This window comes from Peromyscus maniculatus, chromosome 3 (assembly GCF_049852395.1).
Source record: "Peromyscus maniculatus bairdii isolate BWxNUB_F1_BW_parent chromosome 3, HU_Pman_BW_mat_3.1, whole genome shotgun sequence".
Taxonomy (NCBI): domain Eukaryota; kingdom Metazoa; phylum Chordata; class Mammalia; order Rodentia; family Cricetidae; genus Peromyscus; species Peromyscus maniculatus.
The window spans coordinates 4,988,077-5,015,394 of NC_134854.1; the positions used below are offsets into that span (position 1 = coordinate 4,988,077).

Genomic DNA, 27,318 nt, shown 5'->3' on the forward strand with positions numbered 1-27,318 from the left:
AATGAGAGGAGGGTCAATTATGACTGGACATCTGAGACAAGTGATACAGAAAACAGGAGGAGAAAGGTAGAGCCAAGGGAACTTAAAACTGAGTGTTCTGCAAAGGAACTGCAAATCTAAGAGAACATAGTATTAAGAAAGTCACAAAAGGATGGACTCAACCATGAGAGACTGTCCTGAACTAAGTGTTACACACACACCACAGGGCCCATGATGTCACAACTAAAGAATGATCTTTGGATGTTATTTCCTAACTCCAAAGTTAATATTCTTAGAATAAAACAATTCAATAACCGTAGACTTGAATTTACGGAGTGAGTCAGAGGTGATAAAGTAGATCAAAAAGAGTATTCAGCAGCTTGCCATGAAGACAAGACTGATAGGTGGAACTCAGAGGCGGGGACAAGTATAAAGAGAGCTAGTCCTCACAAGTGTGTGTTTGATTTCATTAAGTTTTAAATTTGGAGGCGAGGTCGACAGTCTTGATGGACAACTGAAGGACATGCGGTTGCAGGAGTGAGCAGCGATCAGTAGAACAGGGTAGTGAGAGGATAAAAGACTGGAGAACTGGAGGTTCTGGCAATTTTGTGTTGAATCTCTTTTGTGGTTTAAACAGGAAATGTTTCCCATAAGCTCTTGTGTTTGAACCCCTGGTCTCCAGCTGATCCAGAAGTGTATCACTTGAGGGTGGAGTCCAAATTTTATAGCCTGGCCCTGTTTCCTGTTTTCTCTGTTTCCTGTGTGTGCATGCATTGGGTTCAGCCAGATTCTGACTCCTACCACCATGTTTTCCTTGACTATTGCCATGTTTTCCCTGCCATAAAGGATTCTATATGCCTGGAATTGTGAGCCGATACCAACCCCTTTATCCCTAAGTTGCTTGCTTTTTGTTGTGTATTTTTATTGCAGAAACACAAAGAAACCAATATGCTCCTTTATCCTGGTCCCTAACCTGGTACAGGAAGAAAAAGTAAATTTTTAAAAAGCTATTGAAAGAAAATTCCAACTAAGGCTTTCTCTGCAACCCTTCCATCTACATACAAAATGAGAGATTGATAGTGCTGAATCCAAATCTTGAAATGAGTCCATTGCACTAGTGTGATATGAAACATTAAATCAGGAATGAAAAAAAAAAATCACAGATTCCGGTCAGGCTGGACACCTCCGCCTAGCAAGTTCCGGCCAAGGCATCTCGCGTGACCAGAATCCGTGACGTTACATGGCTACGTAAGCGCGCAACGTGACCATGTGATCTATGCACACGCGTGGAGTAGTGACGTGACCTGGCCACGCCCCCAGCCGGTTTTTAAAGCAGAGCGCCATATTCCCAGCTCTCTCTCTTCTCTTCCTCTTCTCCACGCACGTGTCTCTCCCACAGGCCTGCACTCTCTATCCCTGTATTTCTAATAAACTCTTATAAGCGGAAAAAAAAAAATCACAGAGTAAATTTAACAAGTTCAAGAAATTCCATAGGGTTCTTGTTTCTCTGGCTTCTCTGTTAAGCTTCCATTTTTAGAAGGAAAATGAGGCTCAGAGATTAGTAACATTGATTAGTATTATAGATCCTAAATTTACCTATATTGTCCATATGAGTCCATTGTATTTTCATATTCAGGCTTTAGACCAAAGGCAATAAAAGATGATACATTGTAGCAATTTTTCCCTAGTAGCAGTTGCAAATAACTAATTTCTCTCAATGAAAGGCAAGTGATCCATGTGAGGAATGATTGAGAGAAACAGAGGAAGACATTTGATGCCAAAGTCTGGCTAACACCAATGAAACAAACAAATACAGAAGACTCAGCCTTAGAAATTGCTTTGGTTTGAGAAGGGGTGATGATGGTGACTGATGATGATGATGATGATAACACCTGATAGCCATTGAAAACTCTCCCATGGTCACCAACATTCTGCTTTCTCCAAAAATTGATTAGCCAGGTACTTAAGGCAAAAAGTAGCCACATAGGGGATAGCAGCACAGGTCTCTGGCATGAGGGCACCATCATGCCTGTCTTTTGTGCTTACTATCCACAGGCTTGTACATACAAGGCTCTACTGTTGCTCTCCGGTCCCCAAGTTTGCTATGATGGCTGGAGATTCAAGTTTGAAATCTGAGGCATGGCTATATCTCAGCTATATCCTTTGTTCATGACAGGACCTATTTCTTATGGCACTGCATCACCCGTTAAAGAGCATGCTGCTTAAAGGGTCAATGCTTTCTTTAATTCCTTTATAGAGTAACTGACTTCTCCATTTGCTAAATATTAATCATGAAACCATTTCTTCATTTATCAGATTGCCTGGAAGCAGATTACTGATCATAAGTGAAGGCCAGAAAAGAATCTGTGACTCTATTATGGCAGCAATCAAATTCACAGTTTAGAATTCTATCCGATTACCCGCAGATCCTGTCAAACTAAGTGCTCCTGAATGCCACTTTGATTGTTCATCTGTTTACTCATGCATTAAGTACTTATGGAGTGGTTAGTATTAACTAGAAAATAAGGCTGAATACAGAAGTTTCAAAGATGATCAGAGCATGTGCTACCAAGGAACTCATGTGCTAGAGTAGGCAAACGTCATGAACTGTTACTTACAGTGCTATATACTAAGTAGAATAGAAATACGTATAGAGTATTACAGTGACACTAACAGAGTACATAACCAAGACGGGACAAAAGACAAACAGGGTTTCCTGTAAAACAAGATGTTTGGGATAAGTCTTAAGAGATGGACAAATATCCAACTGGAGACAAGGGAAGACTTTTCCGTTGACACTATCCAAGGAGAGAGTACAGTGTCCACGCAAAAGAGAAATCATGGCTTTATGGAAAGAACACCAGAAAATATGTTGAGACATGAAATACAAGACCTAAAATATTAAAAATGACTATTAAGGGATTCACATGCACAAACTCAAATGTATTTTAAATTACATCTACATTATTCAGCCCGGTTAACATTCCTTATTCCTCTATTTAGTACAGTAGAACTAAGCAGATTCTTACATCTAATTAAAGAGTAGGTTCCTCACCCCTGCATAATTGCACCCAAATGCATTGTCAGGAAGCCAGGGCAAGGGAAGTGAAGCAGGGACTGAGAAGTGAAGGTGTAGGGAGTCACAGAAATTCTAAGGAAAGTTTAGACCCTCCCTAATAGTGTAAATGAAAGGGAGAAAGAGGCAGGCTGGCCAGACTAAGTCAGATCTTTGAAAGGCTGAATGGCCAGTGACCTATGTTTTCAAATTGGACTATCAAACAATCAGCAGCACACAGCTAAAAGGTGTGCATGACAATCGAACCAGGAAAACTCCAAATAAATCAATCTTCTTCACGTCTCCAACTAAAAAGCATAGACATTACACTAGTCACATGCTGAAGTATTGCAAACAGGACTTCTCTAGTGGCAGTAGAGAGGCTGGACTTGCAACATGGTAATCGCCACCTCAACTCTTAGAAGACACTGCTCCACTCCACACAAGACATCTGACCAAGAAACTGACCCTGATGCATGTCTGAAAAAAGTTAATTGTCTTAGCAAATAACATTCATTTTCCATGAATTTACTCTGACTCTATTGGTTTGCAAGAACTCTAGAACAGAATGTGGAAAAAAATCCTCTAGTTTTAAAACTCTATTCAACCATAACCCACCACGCCTTACAAAGAATCATTTGGCTCTTACAATCTTCCAAATCAAAACTGTATTTTGTGAGTTATTTTTGGAGACCATTTTCACATAGTACATATTTTAGAACCTTGATGAGTATCTGGGAAATGAACGCTGGCTCTGAATGTGTTATATTTCTATATTTAACTTTATTTGGCCTTCTTATCCTGTTCTCTAGACTGGCAGGGGTCTGCTACTTGCCTTAGTTACAGATTTTTTTTTTTTGATACTTTTATCACTTCCAGGCCTGAAAATACAATTATAAATTTCCCTCATCACGGCACCTTTGCGCCTTTCTTGAGCATGCACATGCGCTGGACGGTCAGCCCCCCCCCCTTTCTTCCCTGGCTCGGTTTTCCCATTTCCTTGTCCTAGAGCTACTGTCTCCCTCTGCTGTGACCGTTCTCACAACACTCATTACGCTGCAAGTTTCTTCTCTACTCATTTGTTTTCATCTATCTTCCGTAATAGACTCTAAACTTAATCAAGGTGCCTTGTCAGTCCCCCAAACTGTGAAACAGGCTGAGTAGCACCTCCAAGATGAGCAGCACCATCGCTGTGTGGTTAGCACCTGTCTTTTCGCCTAGTACTCGGCGTGCTACTCGAAGTAGGCAAAAATGAAACTCACATCTTTAGAAAAACAAAAATACACAAAGAGATACATTTCACAAGGGCAGATGGTTACCAAAGTGGACAGGTCCATTAATATTCTCCCCACATCTCCCAATGACTGAAGAGAGTTCAGTTTATCGCAACACAGAATTGTGGGCTAGGTGTGTGCCAGTTTGTGACATTAGAAAAATTCGCACGCACATTAAAAAGAAACAGAGTCAGAAATCAATACGGCATCACCATGACAGAACTATTTAGTTTGCCCTGTATAATGCCTCAGAAATAAACATTCTGAGAGGATAAGTAATGAAATCATGAAGAGTCACAAAACATATTCTTCAATTTTATTTGTGTCTCTGTATGTGTATACACATGTACATGTATGAGTTTCTGTGCCATGGTGTGCACGTCAAGGTCACAGGACAACTTTGCAGAGTTGGTTCATGTCCTCCATCTTCATGTGGGTTACAGGGGTTGGATTTAGATGGCCTGGCTTACAGAGGAAGCACATTTTATCTGCTGATCCACATTGCTGCTTCCACCAAGAATATTCTTACTGTAATATCCAACACTCTTTGGTTTTATACAGAACCACTGGTAGACATAAAGGAAAGCTCCCATTAAGGTCTGAGACCCTTGGATTGCTTTTGAGTGAAGTAACTTTGGTGGAAAAAAAGTCGGTAACCCTAATATGAAATTACTAATTGAATTACCTGTTTTCAGTTGAACTACAGAGTTACGTGTAGTGGAAACCTATGTGATCTAGTTTCTGTCTCTGCCAGCATATGTTACTGAGTTCAGTGATGTTATTTTGCTTTGTGCTTGCTCGGAAGTGCACTGTGCCATGGCATGTGTGAAGAGGCTAGAGGATAGCCTCAGATGTCAGGCCCCACTTTCCACCATGTTGGAAGCAGGGGTCTCTTGGTCACCTCTGCATGTGCCAGTACGCTTCTGGGATTATCCGGTCTTTGCCACTCGTCATAATAGTGCTGAGACTAACAATGTGTACTACCACGCCTGGCTTTCCATGGGTTCTGGTGTCTCAACTCAAGTTTTCACACTTTGGTGGCAAGTGTATTACCCCCTGGGCATTCTCCTTGACCCTCTCTTTCTTTGGTTATTCATCAATTAAAATTCTCATGCATGGTTAATGTAATATGCCAACACTAAAGTGAAATATTGAAAACTCCATTTTTATCCTCTTCATCTTCCCTCTAATTTAAAGAGAAAGTCATATTTACTAGATGCTTTATGGCCCTTTCTTTCGAAACAATTTTAAACTTACAGTTAAAGTACAAGCTGAGAAGAAAAACTTCACCATCTGAGAGCAGAGTGATAATCTCTCATTGATACTATGTACCTCAGCTTATGCTTCCTAAATGCAGGCATTTCCCCCACAAGGCAATCACAATACAATCCTAAGAACATTAGCCCTCTCCCATCACTATGGAAGTACCAGCAAGACCTTTCCATGTCCTTTGTGGCGAGATTCAGTTTGGTGACAGCACTGTTAGTGGTTTCAACTGGTAACATTTCCTGCATCTTTTCCCGACTCCCATGATCTCAGCGCTCTGGACACCTGTAGCTGCTCCATACGGTCTCCCTCAATTTGAATTTGTCTAATGTTTCCTCGTGAGAGATTCGGGTTATGCATTTTTATTAGAAATGTCACAAAAAAAAGGGATGCCCTTTTATCATTGTGCTCTAGTCACAGGAGTCAGCGTGGCTCATCATTGCTGGTGTCTTCTTTGATCACTTGATAAAAGTGGCGTGTCAAAGAAGCATGAGCTCTTCCGCTACAATGCCAGGCTCCTTCTCTTTTAATTAGAAGGCATTTTGTGGGGAAAGTCGTTTGAAACTACGTCTATATCTGAGAATTCTCCAACAAATTTAACTTTTTTGGTTCTTGATTTATATTGGCTAAAACTCATTTCTTATTTCATTCACTAGGTACAAGCAGTTGCTACAGTTATTGATCGGAGAGGTCTGCAGGATCTGGATCTTTGTTTCCCCCTTTCTTTCTATTGCTGACTGATTCTTTTCAAGAAATGGAATAAGGGCTATGTACCTGTTCTTAAGATTAACATAGGAAATCAATAGTTCCTAATTGCAATTCCTGAAAGAGACTTTGAAATCTTTCTCAGAATTATATTCACTTTTATCATGCCCACTGTAGTTTTTGCTAGGGTCTGAAAAAGGTTCTCACAGCTGGGGTTAACATGAAGTACAAGAACACATGAGAAGGTGTTAAAATATTTTATATGGGCAAACAGTGGCTCTACATTGCTGAACAGTTCTTTCCAAATGTGGAGGTAATATCTAGATTCATCCCCCCACTTCTTTGTTTAGAATGAAAGTTCTTGTTTTATTTCCAGGAGTTTCAACCACCTTTGCCTACTGCTGTAAGAAGTATTTCTCAGACTTCTCTGTCATTGTCACCTTGATCAACCTCAAAGAGTATATACGTGGTTGGGTGGAGTGCAGCATTCTCAGGGAGGAGGGAGATGTCATAATCAGGGGAGGACGCCTTTAGAGTCCTCCTCTATGCTTAGCTATGCCTCACGACAATAAGTCGGCCAAATTGACAAGCCGCCTCTTAGAAACTAAGAAAATTATCCTGCTAGTAAGTCTAATGTGCTTTCAAGGGTGGAGGCGATTCAGCAGCTTTTAAACTACAAGGGCTACGGCATGGCTTATAAGGAACAGATAACTATTTTGTGCGCTGGTCATAAATTGAGATGCTGTGCCTGCCATGCTGCCTCCAGGGTGTGGGGGGAGGAAGTTCAGAATGCAAATGAGGAAATATGACAGGCTGCAGGGAATAATGAGAACTGGGTTGACTCCGGTGGTTTCCGAGGAGCTCCTACACGGAGCAAGTCATTACTAGGTACAGCATGGTAGAGGTTTTTAAATTCCCTGATGGTACACAATGAATCTTAAGTCAGTGAAAAAATTGATTTCAAGCAAATTGGGTAAGGGTGGGGAAGTATTCTAATACTTTCAACTTTGAAAATATAGATAATTACGATTTATTTAAAACAAACTGGTTTGGTCTTGGAAATCTGCAGTTGTTCAAGTTGTTTATTTACTGAGAGCAATGGCTTTAATCCCTATAATTTTGGAAAATCTCCAGAGGATAATTATCCAAAATGACTTTCCTTGACATTCAAGAATGGTAGACAGTCACCATGAGTCACTTCTTTCCCTATAGGTATTTTAGAATTCAAGCTCAAGAATGAGGGACACTTAGTATCTTTCTTTCTTTCCTTTGTGTTGTTATTTGTCTGTGCTGGCAGATAGACATGCTCAATTAAGATGTATTGGGTGAATAAATGAATAAAATTATTATGCATCAAATCGAGGCTCTAATATCCATTGCAAGACAGTCATGCTGGATGTGGTGGCTCTTGCCTGCAACCCCAACACTTGAGAAGTTGTGGGCTGATGCAGAAGGATTGCATACATTCGAAGCTGCGCACCACAGTGGGTTGCAGACCAGCATGGGTTGTATGGTAAGACGTTGTGTCCAAAACCAAACCAACAAAACCAAACCAACCTCACAAACACATTCTAAAAAGTTCTCTGCAAAAGTGTTGGGAAGAGACATAGCTTTTTTTTAAATGGACAATTATTACAAATTTTCAAATATATCCCAAAGGCCTGGAGACTAAAATCAGAGAAAAATTCAAGCCAGTGATGGAAAGTGTAATTGGCTTGTGTAGCATTAAACCACTTGTCTTGTGTCCCTGACAGCAGGGACTTGAAAAGTGATTTAACCAACTCCAAGCTGCTAATGCAGGGAAGACTGAAAAAGCACCTACACAAAACAAAAGTCAAGAAATACTCTGGGATTGTTAAAGGCAGCACAACATTGCACTGCCCACAAAGCAAACTGTTAGGAGGTCATTATTAATCAGATATCACATAGGAGACTTATACTACTGGGATTTAGAAACTAAAAAAGTTCCACAGGAATGGATCGATCTCTCTCTCTCTCTCTCTCTCTCTCTCTCTCTCTCTCTCTCTCTCTCTCTCTCTCTCTCTCTCTCTCGCAACATGTGTTGGGGTCAGAGGGTAACCTCAACCTCAGGAATCAGTTCTTAATTTCTACCCTGCTTTAGACAGATTCTCTTGCTCTCTTTTGCACATGCTAGCTAGATGCTAACAGGGGATGCTCTTGTCTCTTCCTCTGAACATGACACAGAAGCACTGTGATAACAGATGCACCTGGGATTGTGTCCATCTTTGCATGGGTTCTGGGGTTCACACTCAGGTCCTCATGCTCACACAGCAAATGCTTCACTTATCTCCCCAGCCAGAAAATATAATCTTGACACGAATAGGACACAGGATCGCTTGAAGTCAAATAAATGAGTTTTTTAAAATCTTTGTAAAACAATACGTAGAATTTTATTCATTCTTTTCTAACTTCTTAATGAATATAATGTATTTATTCATATTCATGCCCACTTCTTCCCTGAACTCCTCCCAGATCCACCTTGCACCCCCACATGCCCTCCCAAGTTGTCAGATATTTTTTTAGTGACCCACTGAGTCCAATTTGCACTGCCCATATACTCACAGGTGTCGGGCCATCCAAGGGAGCCTGGCTGACCTACCAGGGCCAACATAGTTTAAAACCGTGTTCTGAATTTGTTTCTCTACGCCCATAGACCAGTGCAGCTCTCAGACATCATCGGAAAAGCTCCTTTGTGTGGTGGACAGTGACTCTAAAGTGCAGAGAACAAGTGCGACATTGGTACCCCACCCCTTCTCGCTGAGGCTGGGGATCATCTCTGAATAGAGGGGAAAGATTGTAAGGGCCAGAGGTTGGGGAGGACTGAAGCAGAATGGCGTCTTGTGGACACGACAGGACAGCTGCACTCAGGAACTACTGCTGCTGGCACAAGACCAAGCGAGCTGGCATTTCAGCGGAGGAGGAAGGGTTGACAAGACCCCACCCTAGCTGAGAAGCTACTGACGGTTGACATTTGCTGCTGGACACAGAACCAATTTTCTTGAAGGAATCTTTTCTAATGTCCTTTTTAGTTCATACTTCTGCAATATGTGTCTGCCCGCATGGGTTTGGGTGCTTGCTGAGGAGGCCAGAAAAGGGCGTCAGATGCACTGAAGCTAGAGTTACAGGCAGTTGTGAACTACCAGATGTCAGTGCTGGGAGCTGAACTTGAATCCTCTAAAAGAGCAGCAAGTACTCTTAACTGCTGAGCCATCTCTCCAGCCCCGAGGACTCTTCTTTAAGAGGAGATTTCCTTTGCAATCACTGGGCATAAATAAGCCAGAGGGAACGAGCATCGAGAGGGTTCCCAGTGGACTCACTAGTGAGTGATGCCTAAAATGTGCAAGTAGGCCAGGAACTTCTCCACGTAAGAGGCTCCATTGGGAAAATATTGCAAGTTGCAATACCACGTGTTTCTCTCTTACTGACACGGATAACAGGTTTGAACATTAGAAGATTCCTACATATCGCACAGAAGCAATCAAATTGTTTTTTATGCCGATTCACCTTATCCACAGAGCTAAAGCACTTTCAGTTGTACAGAAACAGTGTATACCATTTCTCTTTTTTGCTCTATCATTTCTTCACTTTGCAAATCAAAACAACATAAGCTAGGACAGATCCTGTTTCTAGACACTGAAAGATGAGGTTTCTCCTATCAGCAGCATCCGGTGACCTGAGAATTTGTTAGATATTAAAGTTGTGACCTCTGTCTCAACTTACTGAATGAGAAACTATGGAAATCAGGCCCAGCAATCTTTTCTTTTCAGTAATCCTTTCAGGTAATTCTGATAAATTCTGAAATTTAGAAACCTGATTTAGATTATACAATATCTATATTTAATCTTCCCTTCATCCTTTACTATTGTAATTGCTTTGGGGGAAAACTTCATTTTGAAGAGAAAGGAACAAGCTATGAAGGCTTAGGACTACTCCAGTGAAGAAAGCAAAAGCTTCAGGAACCCTATACTTTACATTGAAGGCCATGGATGTCACATACACACAAAACACTTTCCTAAGACAGTCCCCAGGTTTTTACTTGGTGTGTCCACTGGCTATGCACAAACGTTCATTGTACAGCTGTGTGAAATACTTTAGCACAATTTTAGCACTATTAAACAGCTAATAAACAACCACCCAGTGATAGCACATATAATACTAGCATGTATAGATTTTAATGCTTCTTATAATATATTCCATATATATATATATATATATATATTTGGCAAAGTTTAATACTCATCTAGCCAACAGCTGCTGTCTGTTTAATTGCTTAACGTTAAAAATTGGAAAGAAATGTGATTATCTATCTAAGGCCAAGTATTAATTAGGATCAAATAAATATAGCTCCTTAGATCTCCATGGTACCTAATCTATAACAGCATCTTGCAGTGAGAACTCATAAATGATTAAAGGCAGGCCAGATACATTAGAGGACTCTGCCTCATACACCAGAACTCAATTTTCTACTCAATTTACTTTTAAAAATGTCGGTGGCATAAAAACATATCAATTGGACTTGGATTTTAAATCAAGGATTCTCTCTCATGCTCAAGCATGAACAAACAATCGCCAGAATGAAAGTAATGGAATAGTTATTATAATTTACCTACTAATGCAACATCCTGAGGGGCAGGGATGGAATCATAACTAAGTCATAGGACACTCTCCCTAACTGTGCTCTGAAATTTCATAAGCATCTGCTAAACTGCCTTTCTTCCTTGTCACCATAGAAATTAAAGATGTGATTTTTCTGCAAAGCAATAAACGATAGAGACTATTCTGAAAACAGGAAGTCTTCCAGCAAAAGGGAGCAGACTTTTTCAGGCTGATTGAGGCAGAGAACAGTGAACCAGGAATACTTGCTGTGGGAGAGGCGGTCATTTTCTTTGGTGGTGTAGCCACTGCTAAGTTTCCCATGTAAATACAAGCACCCAACCCTGCCATGTAAACAGTCTTAATTAAATTCCATGGGTCACACACACACACACAGCCCAACCAACCAAACAAAAGGAAACATAAAAATGGGAGGGAGGCTTGTTAGGACTTACAGGGTTCAGTAAAAATGGGAGAGGATGAGAGAGATTAATGGAGCGTGTGTAAGTGTGTGTGTGTGTGTGTGTGTGTGTGTGTGAAAATGACCAAAATACTCCATATACATGTATGACACCATCAAAGAATTTTAAAAATGCTTTTCCAAGCTGGGCATGGGGTGCATATCTGTAATCCTAGCAGTTGGGAGGCTTGGGCAGAAGGATCACCATGAACTCAAAGCCAGCCTGAGACATAGCAAAGATCTGTCTCAAAAAACAAAACTAGACGAATAAATCCAGCTTTCCCATGCATTTGTTTTGTACCTGCAATGAAGGATTTAGGTCATCTGGAAATATTTGCATTTGCAATAAACTCCACAGAATTAAAAGCAAAACCACAATGATGAAGTGGGATGGGGACTCTGGTCTACAGGCCAGCAATCCTGTTTGTTAGTTTGCAGAGAAACTTAGGCTGCCCGGTGGGGACGGCTCTGAAGCACAGTTGAGGGCATATATATCCTGGTTGTGAGTTTCCTGCATAATTGTTCTGACTTCTTAAAAAACTCTCCTCTGTGGTAAATGATGTACCTAACGTGGCTGAGCTGGCAGCGATTCAGACAATCACTATGAGAGATTGGTTCTTGCTGAGCTGGGATAATGATTCCAGATTGTGAAACGAATTCAGAGGGAGGTTATTGCACCACAGCAGAGAAGAAAATCAAGTCATGAGATACTGCAAGTGCCCTAGGTAGAATCCTGGCTAGACGGAGGCTTGCTAAAATGCTAATATACAGCATGGCCGTTTTTCTAAAAGAATATTCTCATGGGAAGTTTTCCCTTCTCTGTAAAAATATACACGATTAACAGCAGTTCTGTCTTGACTGATCAGTAAAGTAGTTCCCGGTGGCACAGGCCACTGAGACACAAGAGAATTAGAGCCAGAGTGGAGAGTGATGAAGATGGAGAAGACTTTCTTTCTGTCTTCCTAAGCCACGCTTAGAATGAAATTAATTAAATTTACGCTGTACAAGGTAGATATTTAATGCCCTTTCTCCCAAGTCAGTTATAAAATGAATACATGTCTGGAAAAGCTAGAAGAGAGAGGTAAACAAAAAGATGAAAATGAGGAACAGCTACAATTCCACTTTCCAGAAATGGCTGCTTTTAACACGTTCCTTAAAACAATGCTCAGAGAAGGCAAAACGCTCTTGCATGTAGCGGCTCTGAAGCCATCACAAGCTATATTTACACCGGAACTCAAAGCCTCGAAGCTTCATGGCTCCCACTTACTTCCCAGTCACCAAAGCGGAAGGAGCCCCTGTGGCTTCAGGATGCTCAAGGATGCTCGGAACCCACCTCTGGGAGTCAGGCCCCAGGTTCGGAGTCAGAGTCTCTGGTTACTTTGTAGCTCCTTGCCATCCACTTCATCTCTGTTTCTTCTTCTGTAAAACCCCGGTCTGGGCTTGGTGGCTTTGTTGGTGCATGTATTCACCTAGGCTGAGCACACTGTCGGTCTGACTCTCTGAAGAGCGGCACAGGCGTGGAGGGTGCAACTAGCCACATCATTGTTGCCACCAAGAGGACACAGTGATAGTACATTAGAGCAAGGGGTCTTCTCAGGACAGAGGATGAGAGACAAGAAAGCTTCCCATGAGGGGGTTACAGAGGTCTAGTATTCAGGCAGGACATCTAGTAACAGCTAGAGTAGAAGTCCTGCTTTCAAAGGTGCCGATAATACAGTAGGGAAAAGTAATTTTGAAGGCTTGAAAAGCATTGGTAGACTGGAACTAGATCATTACAACTACTATGTGACATACTAGGCAGAGGAATCTATTTTATCATTCTGTAAGTAATGGGGGAAAAGAAAAGGAGTGTGTGTGTGTGTGTGTGTGTGTGTGTGTGTGTTACGTGAGCACACTCCCCTACCCATTCATGCATGGAGGCCAGAAGTAGGATCAGGTGTCTTTATCACGCTCCACTTGAATTTTTGAGATAGGGTCTCTAACTGCATCTAGGACTTATAGTTTGTGCTAGCATGACAGACCAACAAGGCCCCTAAGCACTGGGGTTCAGATGCATAATGCCTCACTTGACTCCTGCATGGGGCCTGGGGATCTGAACCTGTCAGTTTCTGATGCAGCAACAGCCCGCCTCTGCTGCCAAAGCAGTTACGTCCTCACCGGTCCCCAGGTGCCTTTCCATCCTCCACATGTTATGGGACACGTGCACCCCTTAAAAGGGCCCGCCAGAGCACAGCTTGCTCTCTTGTCTCCTCTTCGCCTCTTCTTTACTCTCTTGTCTCTTGTTCCTCCCTTGCCTCTCTTCTTCTTGCTTCTTCCCTGTCTGTCTGTCTGTCTGCCTGCCTCTCTCATGTCCCCACTCCAACACAGCCTTTCACTCTTTCCCCCTCCCCCTCCCCCAATAAGCCTCTTGCACTAACTCGGTTGCACGTGGTGTGTTTGCTGAGTGCTATACCTTGGCAGGGCCCACTTTTTTATTTATCGTTACAAACCCAGACCCTCATTCTTGCACAAGAGGCAGCTTACACACTGAGCCATCCTCTCTCCAGCCACAACTGATGGGCTGAAAAGAACTGAAAAATCGTAGAATGTTTTTAAAATATCCATACTTTAAAAACAACCTGGTCCAAGACAATTACTGAGTATTAGAGACTTATGTGACTTTATTAACTTTATTGGGTACTTTATGCATGCCAGGCACGGTTTCTAAGTGCTTTGTGAATACAGACTCACTTAACCGTGTCATCCCCTTTGAAGTAGGCATTTATGATGACTGTGGAACCCGAATTATAGGAGACGAAGGTGGAAGCCACATTTGAAATTGAGCAATTAGATCACTATACAGCATATGCTCTTCCTACTAGGCAAACCAGTAGAAGGGCATCTACTAATCCTGCTCTGTTAGAATACACCCAAGCCAGTAATTAGCATCTCACAGTGAACTCCCTGCAGAGATGTGTGACATGCCCAATAGCCCTGTCTTCTTGGAATCCTCCCACTTGGGGAGCATGTAAGACTTTTCTTCTGCTGTCCCTTTGAGCTCTCTAGCTTTCTTCTAATCCACTGGTTTACCAATTAAAATGTTGGTATAAAATCAATCCAAGCATCTGTTAGACACAAATGACCTAAAAGTTAAAGGTCATTGACAATAAAACTATAATGTTACCTAGAATTCTAAAGAATAAGGATGATAGAAAGAATTCATACCTCAAGAAGATTGTCTCTCATGTTCCTTCTTTGGGTCAAAATGCAGGGAGGCCTACCATAGGGGATGGAGTCTGGAGATTCCTTTCTCCCCTGTAGGTCAGGAGAGCTGCTCTCTTTACATGGGCCATCCTTTACAATACTAACATGACCACAGTTTGTCCCCTGTCTAGATTTAAATTCCCTTTCCCAGCCATTTTGCCTGAACTCCCCAGGCTATTCCGGAGCCTGCAGACCTGGTGCTGCCACAGACGATCAGATCACTGTGGCAAAGATCACACTTAAAATCCCACTGTTACACTGTTTGCACCCTGCTGACTGCTTCCACCCACACTGCCTCCTTGATGTCCTGCAGTTCCTGGTTCCTGTTATACATCCAAGGAGTTCAGATCAAATTAACGACCTCACTACTTTACTTTGCCTCTGTTAATGAGGTGGGAATGCCATTAAGGTAGGGGGCAAGCCTGGGGAGGTGATAAGATGCTGACTCCTTTGCGTCTAATACTGGATGATTTAGCAAAACATCTCGGGAACAGAGAGCTGAGTGGATTATATGCATACATACAGCTGATTAAAAAAACAAAACAAAACAAAACAGGTGCTTTGGAAATGACAAACCATGCAAAAATTATTAGAAGACGGTGCTGCAAGCAGATCTTACATTCTAAAGACACTCGTGAAATATGTAAAGATGGAAACACACATATAAAGGCTAGATAAGCCATCTACCTGCAAGCTATAAGCTATCTTGCATGGCACACACCATGCTTAGATTTCCCTTTGGCACTATATTTCAGGGGGGTGTGCCACTGTTTCTGTTTCCAGGTTGCAAAGGTCTACAAAATGCAGACTTTTTTCTTTTCTGGTTCTCTGCAAATTATATGTAGTTGCTTCTCCAATAGTCACTCCACAATATTTATATATTTATTATATATCCACTTTGGTTGTGAGGAGGATCTGGGACAGTCCTCTAAAGTCAGGATATGAGTGGCCACAATTCTCCCAAGATGAAATTAATTCTGTGTCCCCAGTGACACAGAAGGAAACAGACTACTAATTACTAAATGTGTATTGGGTACCTATGATAGGTGAGGCTCTGTTTTAGACAGAGAAATAGAGTAAAGAAAATGGCCCCATAGAAATGTATGCTTTCTGTTGTTCCATAGCCATAATTATAAAACATTTGCCTCCAACAAATATCCACAACTGGTAGGGAGATAAAAGCAGTTACAGAGATTAGTCCATAGCGTGAGAGGCTCTAGGACTGTCAGGAAGGGTAATTTAAAGTACAGACATAAAAAAATAAGAAGAGGCTTAATTACTCCTGTTGAAAATAAGGAAGAGAATGCTCTTTAGATGGATCATTGTAAGTACTTTATAAGGATGCTCTTTATAAAGATGTATGCAAGTCCGTATAAATATCAGACAGGCTAGCCTTTTTGTCAGTTAAGACTCAGTGTGTCTTCCTTGAGGACTCAGGAGCCACCTTTCTGATATGCAGACACCTAGTTGGATCACCATGTCTAGCACCAAAGAAAGTCAAGAGCCCGACTTCTGCAGGCCCCTAGCACCAGCCTGTAATGGTTTTTCTCTGAATAAAGCCAATCTGTCAATATAGCAAGTCATTCCAATTGTCAGGTAACACTGGATGAATAGAATATGACCAAACTGACTCTCAAGTCTTCCTATATGAAGACTAATTGTCGTTTATCCTGAAAATATGGATCTAATTAGTTATGTTTGCTTGATTATGAATTGCAGAGTCTCTTGGAGAGACTTCCACATACTCTTCATCATCACCCCATAATCAAACCACTGTCTTCTCTACTGCCTCATGGAAAGAATTTCTGAGTTAAGATAAATTTTTATTTTTAGCTATATGATCTTCAACAGAAGACCTTAACAGCAATTACTTCTGGAGATTAAAAGAATTTCATTGAATACACTCTTATACACACACATACATCTAATTACTTATCTTAAATGAGCATGTTTCTTCAAGGGCAAACATATGCCAAACTGATACTTACAATGTGCATCAGAAAAAATAACCTGGATGTTCATACTTCATAGACTTCAGCATCAAGGATAAATGACTAGAAAGACATTCGTAGTTTTCCCCTGCTGGGTCTCTAATGCCTGGGTGTGATCTCTTGTTCCATTTATCATCAGAACCTACTCTACTAAATTAGAACGTTGAAGAGCATCACCTAGTGTACTGGCTGGTTTTGTGTGTCAACTTGACACAAGCTGGAGTCATCAGAGCATCAGAGGAAGGAGCCTCAGTTGAGATCCAGCTGTAAGACATTTTCTCATTTAGTGGTCAATGGGGAAGGGCCCAGCCTATGTTGAATGGTGCCATCCCTAGGCTGCTGGTCCTGGGTTCTATAAAAAGGTGGGCTGAGCAAGCCATGGGAAGCAAGCCAGTAAGCAACACCCTTCCATGCCCTCTGCATCAGCTCCTGCCTCCGAGATCCTGCCCTGTCTGAGTTCCTGTCCTTGACTTCCTTCATGATGAACAGCAACGCTGATATGTAAGCCAGGTAAACCCTTTCCTCCCCAACTCGCTCTTTGGTCATGGTGTTTTGTCACAACAATAGAAACACTAGCTAAGACACCCTAGGAGAAAAAAGTATAGCCTATGAGTACAAGAGTCTGATTTTAAGTCCAATGTTGCTGCTCCTTCCTGGAGACCATCAGCTGTTGCCTGGGCATTGCAATTCTACTGACTGATACAGTACTTTCTGGCCTCCTGTGACTGCCTCTGGTGTCTACCTTGGAACCCTGAGCATTTTAGCTTTCCTGTATTCCTATCTGCCTCTTTCAGAACGAGCCCCAAATTTTGTTTGCAGGGCAGAATGTACAGGCATTTTAGAGGGAGGGAGTCTCTGGGTAAGGAATGGTCAGAAATGCATCTTGGAGCATAACGACCTAGATCTGCCCTTATTGATACTAAGCTCTGCTCTGCCCTCAGCCTCTACTGCCAGCTTTCTTTCTCCACAGCAGTCTCCCTTAGAGCTCCCTACTGTCTGTCCCTGCATTCCAGTTTCCATCAGGCTCACTGTGCAGTTTATCAGATGCTACATGTGTTGTAGTTTAAGAACAATGGAAAGGAGTCACACCATACAACAGGGCCGGTGTGGTAGGTTTATTGAGGGGAGGGGAGAGAAGGAGCAGAGAAGGGAGCAGAGACAGGTCCCTGGGGGTGAAAAGTGAGGAAGGAAGGAAGGAAGGGAGGGAGAGAGGGAGGGAGGGAGGGAGGGAGGGAGGGAGGGAGGGAGGGAGGGGGAGAGAGGGGGAGGGGGAGAGAGGGGGAGAGGGGGAGGGGGAGAGGGGGAGGGGGAGAGGGAAAGAGGGAAAGGGAGAGGGAGAGGGAGGGGGAGAGAGGGAGAGATGGACAAAAGGCCGGCCCACCTTATATAAGGAAACATAGCAAGTGTGCACAGGGGGAGCTCTTAGTGGCTGCAGCTGAGGCATATCCTGTCAGGCCCCGAAGGGCTGCAGGCCAGTACAGATGCCTAAATGCTAACCACATATAGATCTAACTCCTGCCTTTAACTAGGGTTCAAGTTTCCTCCTCTCTTCACAGAAGCCTCAGACCATGACCTATGGGGTGAATCTAGCCAACTGTTAAAGGTATTTCAGAATATTTTATGATAATTAAGATGCTCCCTAAACAAGGAATTACAATTTGGATGCTAGTGTGCAGAGGAAACAACAGACCCCTTGTATTCTGGCCAGGAGAAATCCTACTTCTGCTTCATTCAAGGCGGTCTCTGACCTCAACAAAAAGTCTACATGATTAAAGCTGTAACATGGTATTTAGAGATAAAGGGATAGACCAACACACACACACACACACACACACACACACACACACACACACACACACAGGATTACACTGGTTATATAAGAGTGTTGTTAAACATGTACATAATGTTCCATGAACATATTCCATCATGCCTTCCTATTGTCTTTTTCTCACCTTTCCCACACCCCATTAGTTCTTTCTAGCCCCAGAGACTTTCATGTCATCTGTATATATGCTGTGTGTGTGTGTGTGTGTGTGTGTGTGTGTGTGTGTGTGTGTGTGTGTGTGTTCCCTGAAAATATAGAGGCCATTTGGGGGATTATATTTCTCATCCATTAAAAACACACTTACTTAATAAAAAAATCTTTCTGGACACATGAAATCAGCAGTTTACATGTTCCATCTTTTCCCCTTTCTGACAACTCTTGGTTTAAAAAATCAGAGTTACCATGGTGAAGACATGGGAAATGGAAACTAAGTAAACCTTTCATTTGGTCCAAATTGATGCATAAAGAAGGTGAGTGCCCTAGGTTAAATTATGGTAATCGAATTTGACCTTGAAGTTTAGATCAGTCCAGTTCTTGTGACAACGTAACTGTGGCCATCCTTGGATTTTGCTGTTGTTGTTTTAGCTAGCCACGAAGTTCTCTTCTCTTCTCTTTTTGCTCCAGTGCATCTCGTTTACAAAGCAGACAACTCCAGAGTAAAGAATGCAGAGAGAGAAATAAGTGAGGTTGACTATGGTAAAAAGCAAGGGCCCTGTGAAACATGGTGCAGGATGTCCAAGCACAGACCCAGGAGAAGCAGCCAGGCCCTCTCATCTTGAGTTTGCACAAGACTGGCCTAATCTACTGACTCGTTTAGATGCTGTCTGTAGGAGTAACTACAAAGCTGGACCAGAGAACTAGTGGATAGATGCAAAGGTATTAATGACCTAGGCTCATGTGTTGAATGTGTAGTCCCCAGATAGTGATGCTATTCTGCGTGGTAGAGTCAAGAGACTAGGGGATGAGGCCTATCTGGAGGAAGTCAGTCAAGGAGATGGACTTCTGAAGGTTGTACCTGATCCTCAGGTGTTCCTCTTTCTCTTTTCTGTCCATCACATGCTCTTGTCACCACAAGGCTTTACCTTACCCCAGGCCTAGAATCAGTGTAGGCAGTGATATGGGAAACCGGACCCCCTTAAAAACTCTTCTTCCTTACAAAGGTGCATTCTTAACTATTTTGTCAGAAACGAAAGGTCCAACATGCACAGTGAAGAAAACACACTAGAATATAGTTCTGCCACCAGACAAAATAGGCAGTGATTACTTGTGATGCTATTCTGCAGACATATCTTAATGTTTTTCCAACTTTCTCCTAGATAATAGTTTCAAACATATTTTATGACATACTGAGTTTGTATTTAATAAATTTAAAAATACATATATACCAATTGCACTGTTTTGATATGTGTATATATAGTGTAATTGTGAAATTAAGCTTATTGACATTTATATTACTTCACATCTTTATCATTTTGTGACAATGAGAACATGTAACCTCTACTCTTTTAGTGATTTTTGAGAATACAGTACAAGAAAATTCTGAGTCTGATACCATTAAGTGAACCTTATGCAGTGTCCATAATGAAGCATGACAAGTCATCACATTTACCACAGGGAAAATATCTACCAAGAATATAAATCTTAAATAAGCTTCAAATAAAACACAGAACATAGGAAATATATGTCTATAACATGCATTTTAGCTGATCTACTGTTTCTAAATCCTCTTGTGAGATTATCAGATGTGCCCAGGCTTGTTCAATCTGTTTGGGCTCAAGTTAAGACACTGCCAAACAATAATCACTCGGATTTGTAGTATACGGCCCTTGCTCAAAAAGCTTTCTTGCAACAATGGGAGGCATTTATCTAATCCATACTCAATTAACTAGGGTGTTATTAAGAACTTTTTACCGATGAAAAACCTGAAATGAAGAGCAATTAGCAGCCTCTTCTGCCTACAGGTCAGCCACAGGCAGGGAACCGCATGCCGAGTGCATGGGGGCTCCGGTAAGTGTCTACTGTCTACTACCTGAGACTCAGCCAAGCAGAGACTCCATATCACAGTGAATGAAGACACAGAGCTGCGGCTCTTACCTAACAACTTTGTCCCTTTTAACTAAAACAAGACAGATACGTTGAAAATATTTTATAACGATGATTTTTTTCTAAATATTTCTTTGTCAATATAAAGAGTGCTCAGTGAGCATTGCCCACAGAAGGAAGTAACAATCCTGTTTCCCAGGCCTCTCCTCTCTGCTCACATGAACATGCAATTTTAGACAGAAATGGGGCAATTCTGTTACTTGTTTTTTTTTTTTTTTTAACTCCTACACTTTTAATGAGAATGAACAATCTCTTTAATATAAGGAATTCTAATATTAGGGATCAAAGAAGAAGAAATAACAGATTGAAAAGACATTCCAGAAGCAGGAAACGACCCAGACAAGCCAGATACCAGCCATTACTCGGCATACATTCAGATATTCTCTGAGTTGGGGATAGCCCAAAACACTAAACTATATTCATGGTAAAACACCACACCACACCACATGGCCCATGTGGTTCTATGTTTTCTGTGAGTAACATCTCTGGTCTATGTATTTATCAAGCAAGAAAAGATATTCTTCAGGAAATAGAATCATTTTAGTATAGAGATATTCTTCTTCAGGAAATAGAATCATTTTAGTATTTAAAGTGCCCTTCACCCTGGGTGCCCAGACACGTCCAACAGTGGTCAGAGGGATTGCACTTTCTGCCTTGTGCAACCCTTTAACTAAAATTTAACTTTTAAAAGGTGCTCAGAGGTGAGAAAGCTTGAGACTATATCACCATGAAAAAGTCAATTCCAAATTTCTTTCAAGAATGCTAAAAGAGAAATACTATAGTCGTTATAAGTCTAGGAAGTAAAGATATTTCAGTGGTGACTACTTCTAGGAATGGAACAATTAAAATGAACATATTTCCAATAACCTTCTCATTGCTCAAGCTTGTTAGGTAAAACCTAACAAGTCAAGTGAAAAGGAGATTCCAACATCTCTTAGGACAATCTTGAGCTATGCATTTGTAATATTAAACATAAAAGACAAAAATGATAGATATTTCTCCTCAATGAATTGTCTCTATTTGGACACTGTCACAGAAAATCTAGTGTTATCCTAGCATAGAGTGAACCTTGTCTTCTAAGAGCTTACATGGAGTGAAGCCATCGAGTCAGGTTCACAGTGAAACATTTCCAGGTTTTCAGTCTGCCCTCCCACCACACCTTGCTTATCTTTCTCAAATAACTTTTAAAAAATGGGACTGTGGTCTTTATTGAGCAACCCTGTCATTTCTCAGCATAATGGCAGCAGTTCTGAATAGAACAGTTGTTTTCAATCTACATAAAAAGCACAATTAAGAGAGTGATTCTTGCTCACCCTCTATTTCTTTACCCATCTGGTAGCTAGTAGGGATTTGTGTTGTTACTTCATCTATTGCAATCATATAATCTTTGATAAACAATCTCAGCTTAAGTGATTCCATTTAAATTGTGTTTGATGTGTCACATGTCTAAAATGACTTATGGTGGCCTGACAATACCATCATTGAAAAATGTCAACTTGCAGTTTTTATTAGTGGAATAGTCTATGTGCGAATACTTTCAGAAATCTTTTTCTAAGAGTTCAACTACTTCAACAAATTCAAATACCACAATACAAAATGTAACCTAAGCATGTAAATGGAATCAGAACTAATTCATTTCTGCTGTCCACAAAGTTATATTTAAGAATCATACAATGAAATTAACTTAAAATTTTATATGTTGAGCATACTTTTTATTTTTGAAGGAGAATAATAAGCATAGCTCTGGAAGCATTAGTCAACTTTAAATGTTCAAATTTTAAAAGAGGTAAATGCTATGGTGAATAATGATTTTCTTGGAAGAGATACATTCATTTGGATAAAATACTTATTTATTGTAATTGATATCCCAACTACAAGAGAGTAAAGTCACACTCTGGAGGAACTGTAAACAATTATAAAATGTCAACACTAGTCTTTTCCGTAGACTCCTCAAATAGTACAGAAATAATTTTCCAAACCAATATAAGACATGACTATAAACAACACAATTTATCTTCCACCATCACCCTAACTATTTAATATCTCTTTGGAAACTTGTTGCCCTTCCTCTCCCAGCAACACCACTTTTTAATAAGTTTACCCTTTTGATCATAAAACTGCTTCTGATGAGAATTAAAACCAACAGGCTTTTGGATATATACAGAGTCATACAACTTGATTATAGAGAAAAGAACTGCTCATTATGTATGCACAGACCTATTCAATCTACACCTGGCCATGTAACGTGCCATGTCTGGCTCAATTAGGACATTCAAAGAAGTAGTTCAGTGGCTAACTCCCCAGATAATCTTTTATTGCACAGTGGCGTTGCATTGTTCCTAGTGTATCTACTGAAACTCACGGGTAAAACTGCTTTCTTCTTAGCTCACAAGGCACACCTGTGGTGGTATTGTGTCACCAAAATATTGTGTACCTTAATAAACTTACCTGGGGTCAGAGAACAGACAAGCCACTAGTTAGTCAGTGATAGCACACGCCTTTAATCCTAGCATTCCAGAGACAGAAATCCCTCTGGATCTCTGTGAGTTCAAGGCCACATTGGAAATAGCCAAGCATGGTGACACACACCTTTAATCCCAGAAAGCCAGCCTTTAATCCCAGGGAGTGGTGGTAGACAGCAGAAAGATATATAAGGCATGAGGACCAGAAACTAGAGGATTTTAGCCTGGTTAAGCATTCAGGCTTTTAAGCAGCAGTTCAGGTGAGAGCCATTGGGATGAGGACGCAGAAGCTTCCAGTCTGGGGAAACAGGACCAGCTGAGGAAATGGCAAGGTGAGATAGCTGTGGCTCGTTCTGTCTCTCTGATCTACCAGCATGGACCCCGATAACTGGCCTCGGGTTTGATTTTATTAATAAGAACCTTTAAGATTCATGCTACACACACCCAGCTTTTCTGGGACCTGGGGAAGATGGGCAACACCTCCATTGTCTTTCCATCGGTCCATATATATCTGCTGTCCTTTCTTGCAGAGCTGAGAATGGCAACTCTCCCTAAACTAGAGTGCCTCCATTTCCTAAGGCTACATTTAGGCTAAGGGAGGGTGTATAAAAGCTTGCTTTGAACTTTAAGCTAACAGTTCCGATTATGACCTGGGTTCTTGGCTTAAAAGTTCATTGGGGGAAAAGAACCTATTTCTGTGACCCCTGAAACTAGGAATTTTGTTGTTAAGTAGACTATAAGCCAAGTTGAGCATTACTCAATAAACAGAACTCCATGCTGCAAGTCTTCTATGACAGCAGTGTATTAGTATTTGTTTACAAAAAGTATTTTTTAAAAAACAGCTAAGTGGTAAATTTTTGAAAGATGGCTTGTAAGTTTATTAGGAACTGAAAAGAAAAATGCAACTATAAAAGTCAAAGCATGTAGAACACTTAAACCTCATGAAAATTCCTTGGAGAAAAGTGCATCTCAGAGGCAACATTTTAAATGACTAGCAGTCGTGTTTAAGAAGCACTAGAAAGACAGTTTGCCTTCACATTGTCTAGAATCTGATGTTAACAGACATTGTACAGAACAATCCATTGACATGTCATTTTGCCATGAATGATTTCTCTGGCATTTCTCTTTCCCAGTTATTAAAGTATAAACAGTTGCGATTCTGTATAAAACACAAGATTTCTTTTTTGGATTAAAATAAATCCAAAATGATGACCGTTGTCAGGTATAAAGTTACAAAGTATATAAAATTATAAAGTTTTGAAAAGACAGTATGTTGTTATATTCATGAATAAACTTATAACTCAATTAATAGCATAAATAATTAATACATTAAAAAGCTATTTTATAGCAATACAAACATATCACCTATCCAAAATCAGCTTCTAACATTATTCATCTTTTTTTGTTTGTTTGTTTGTTTTTTGTTTTCTCAAGACAGGGTTTCTCTGTGTAGTTTTGGTGCCTGTCCTGGATCTTGCTCTGTAGACCAGCCTGGCCTCAAACTCACAGAGATCGGCCTGGCTCTGCCTCCCAAGTGCTGAGATTAAAGGTGTGCACCACCACTGCCCTGCACATTATTCATCTTTAAAGAAGATAACATGATAGTAGTGGAAATTAGGGGATTATACAGCTTTAGTCACAATAAAAGAGTAATTTAAGGAAAATTTCATAGATAACCCATTAGTAGAAACAAAATATTCAGACCACATAATCAGAAGTTACTTTTGAACACTCAAGACCCTTCAGTGTTTTAGAAATAGATAGACAGGTAAGAATTTATTTTCCACAATTTAAAATTTTTGACTGTGATGATTATTTTATTATTTACATTATTTTAGCCTTAATATTTTTAATAAAGTTAAACTAAGTTAAAATACTTGAAATTACTACTTTCAATACAATTTAAAGATATGAGATGCCTGTATCTGTTATGCCAGCTTACTTTACATTTTCTTATGTTGTATGAGTTATGTATGTGGTAGACAAGAACTTGTGTGCATCCTAGACTCAAATGCAGACCCAAATTCATTCAGATGAGTATCACATGAGCATGCATAAAAACACAATTAAAATCACATAGGCCAATCCTAAAGATCTTTCACTTTTGATTTCAAGTCTTTGTGTCAATAATTATTAATTGACCATCGCCTCACATTACCATATGTCCCACAACAACATAACCTAACTTGTGTTGTTTAAGTGACTGAACAATCAAATTATTTGGAAAATAAATATAAAAAATTAGTTTTTTTAACTAAACATTTCATTGAATTTTTAAAATTATTGCTAATGAAAATAAATAATCCAACTTGATAATATTAGTTTGGCTATACCTCTAATGTGATGAATATAAAAATATGTTATAATAAATTGTAAAGGCCCTTTGATCAAACAGTTGTTTTTATCAAAGTCCGTCTTGAGGAGGATCAAGTGAAGAGTAGTGAATGGAAATCACCATACAGGGATATAAAAGCAATAAAGGAAGGAAAGTAAACAATTTGATAAGACAGAATTATGTATAATTTTTGTTCTTATATGTTTTACATGATTTATAAAATAAAAAGTTATTTTGCATAGGTTTTTAGATCATTATTATATATGAGAACATTAAGGACGGGTCTTATCCAATCGTATTAGAGGGATCTACTTGATTGCTATCTGCCAGCAGCCCACAGGGCAGGGAGATCAATTTTAAATTGTTGATTTTCATATTCTGATGCTACATTGTTTCCCATATCCCAACTTAGCTTCTTTTCTTTTTTCTTCCTTTCTTTCTTCCTTCCTTCTTCTCTCTTCTCTTCTTCTCTCTTCTTCTTCTTCTTCTTCTTCTTCTTCTTCTTCTTCTTCTTCTTCTTCTTCTTCTTCTTCTTCTTTCTCTCTCTCTCTCTCTCTCTCTCTCTCTCTCTCTCTCTCTCTCTCTCTCTCTCTCTCTCTCGTCTCTCTACATAGCTCTAGATGTTCTGGAACTCACTATATAGACCAGACTGGCCTTGAACTCAGAGATCTGTCTGCCTCTGCTTCTGCCTACTGAGTGCTGGGATTAAACGCGTGTGCCACAACACTCACTTTATTTTTTTTTTTAATCTGATTTCAGATTTTAAAGCAATCAAACAGGAGCAACTTAGAATAACAATTGTCATTTAAGGAAGGAACCTATAAGATTAGTAAAGATCTTTAAAATGCCAAATCCTGAGTAGCACTTTGTGAGCAGGCACTTATTTCTACTAAAGATTACTATGACCTCTTCAAAACAGACTTCAGGAAGTATGCACCAGGATGCTTGAAAACACTTTTTCCTATTTAGAAACTGCATATAAATAAATGACAAAATGAAGATAAAGACATAACTACTTACACACAACCTTACATATAAGACTTAACTATATGAATGCAAATAAAACTTCTAATCAATTCAGTATCAGGCAGACATTAAGGACTCTGGTCAGCAGGAATCATCACTGAAATGTGTAAAGGCACAAAAATAACTTCAAAAGTAAGATGGACGAAATATATACAAAACATCCAAACCTAAGATAATAAAATCTTCCAGGAAAGACCCGTAATATGTTCATTAGTGGGTGGAAGTAGACAAGTGAAGGAGTGATTTGTATACACCTTTGTGCACTTGAACATAGTTTCCAAAATTTTTACAATGAATATTTGTACATATTTGTAGAAATACGTACTATTTCTAAAGTAAGAATAAAAATAAAGGACACAGGAAAATCAGGACTACTAAGGTTGAGGAAGTGAACCAGTGAGAGGAAAAGAGCTGGGGAGGAAGTACATGGGCAAGTATGAGCAAAGAATGTTTATAAACACATGGAAAGGTCATACTGAAACCCATTATTTTGTATACTAACAAAAAATTGATGAAAAGGAAAATGCATGTCATCTATAAAATTTAAAACTTTGCTGGGTAAACAGCAGTAAAATCAAGCCCACACTGGCCAGGCTTACGGCCAGTCTCTTCTGTTCTGATTGCCTCTCATCGACCCACTCGTGCGTCTAATCAGTGCCCGACTACAATACTTTTCAACAGCATCCCAAGTGGTTGCCCAATGTGTGATCCATCCAGATCCCTCTCGTGTTCTTCCAATCAACATGACAGCTTCTCTCCTCTCCAGGGCTTTGATCATGACTTCTGGTTAGAATTCTTTCTAACCTGCTTCAAATATTTATGAAGATTCGAGCCAAGTATGGTAATCAGACAGAATAATTTGAGAGTTTGGTTCCAGTAAAGTCAGTCACAGACATTCAGAAGGAAGACTCTTTTCAAAAATATACATTATCAATGTTTGTTAAATGAGTGAAAAATAATCACTAACACAATTATAACAA

General features: G+C 40.2%; 1 protein-coding gene across 4 annotated transcripts in view; it reads right to left on the bottom strand.

The window, feature by feature from the left end:
* Window positions 1-27,318, bottom strand: part of Ptprz1 (protein tyrosine phosphatase receptor type Z1) — a 187,150-nt gene that overhangs the window by 107,547 nt on the left and 52,285 nt on the right. The gene's annotated exons all lie outside the window — the stretch shown is intronic.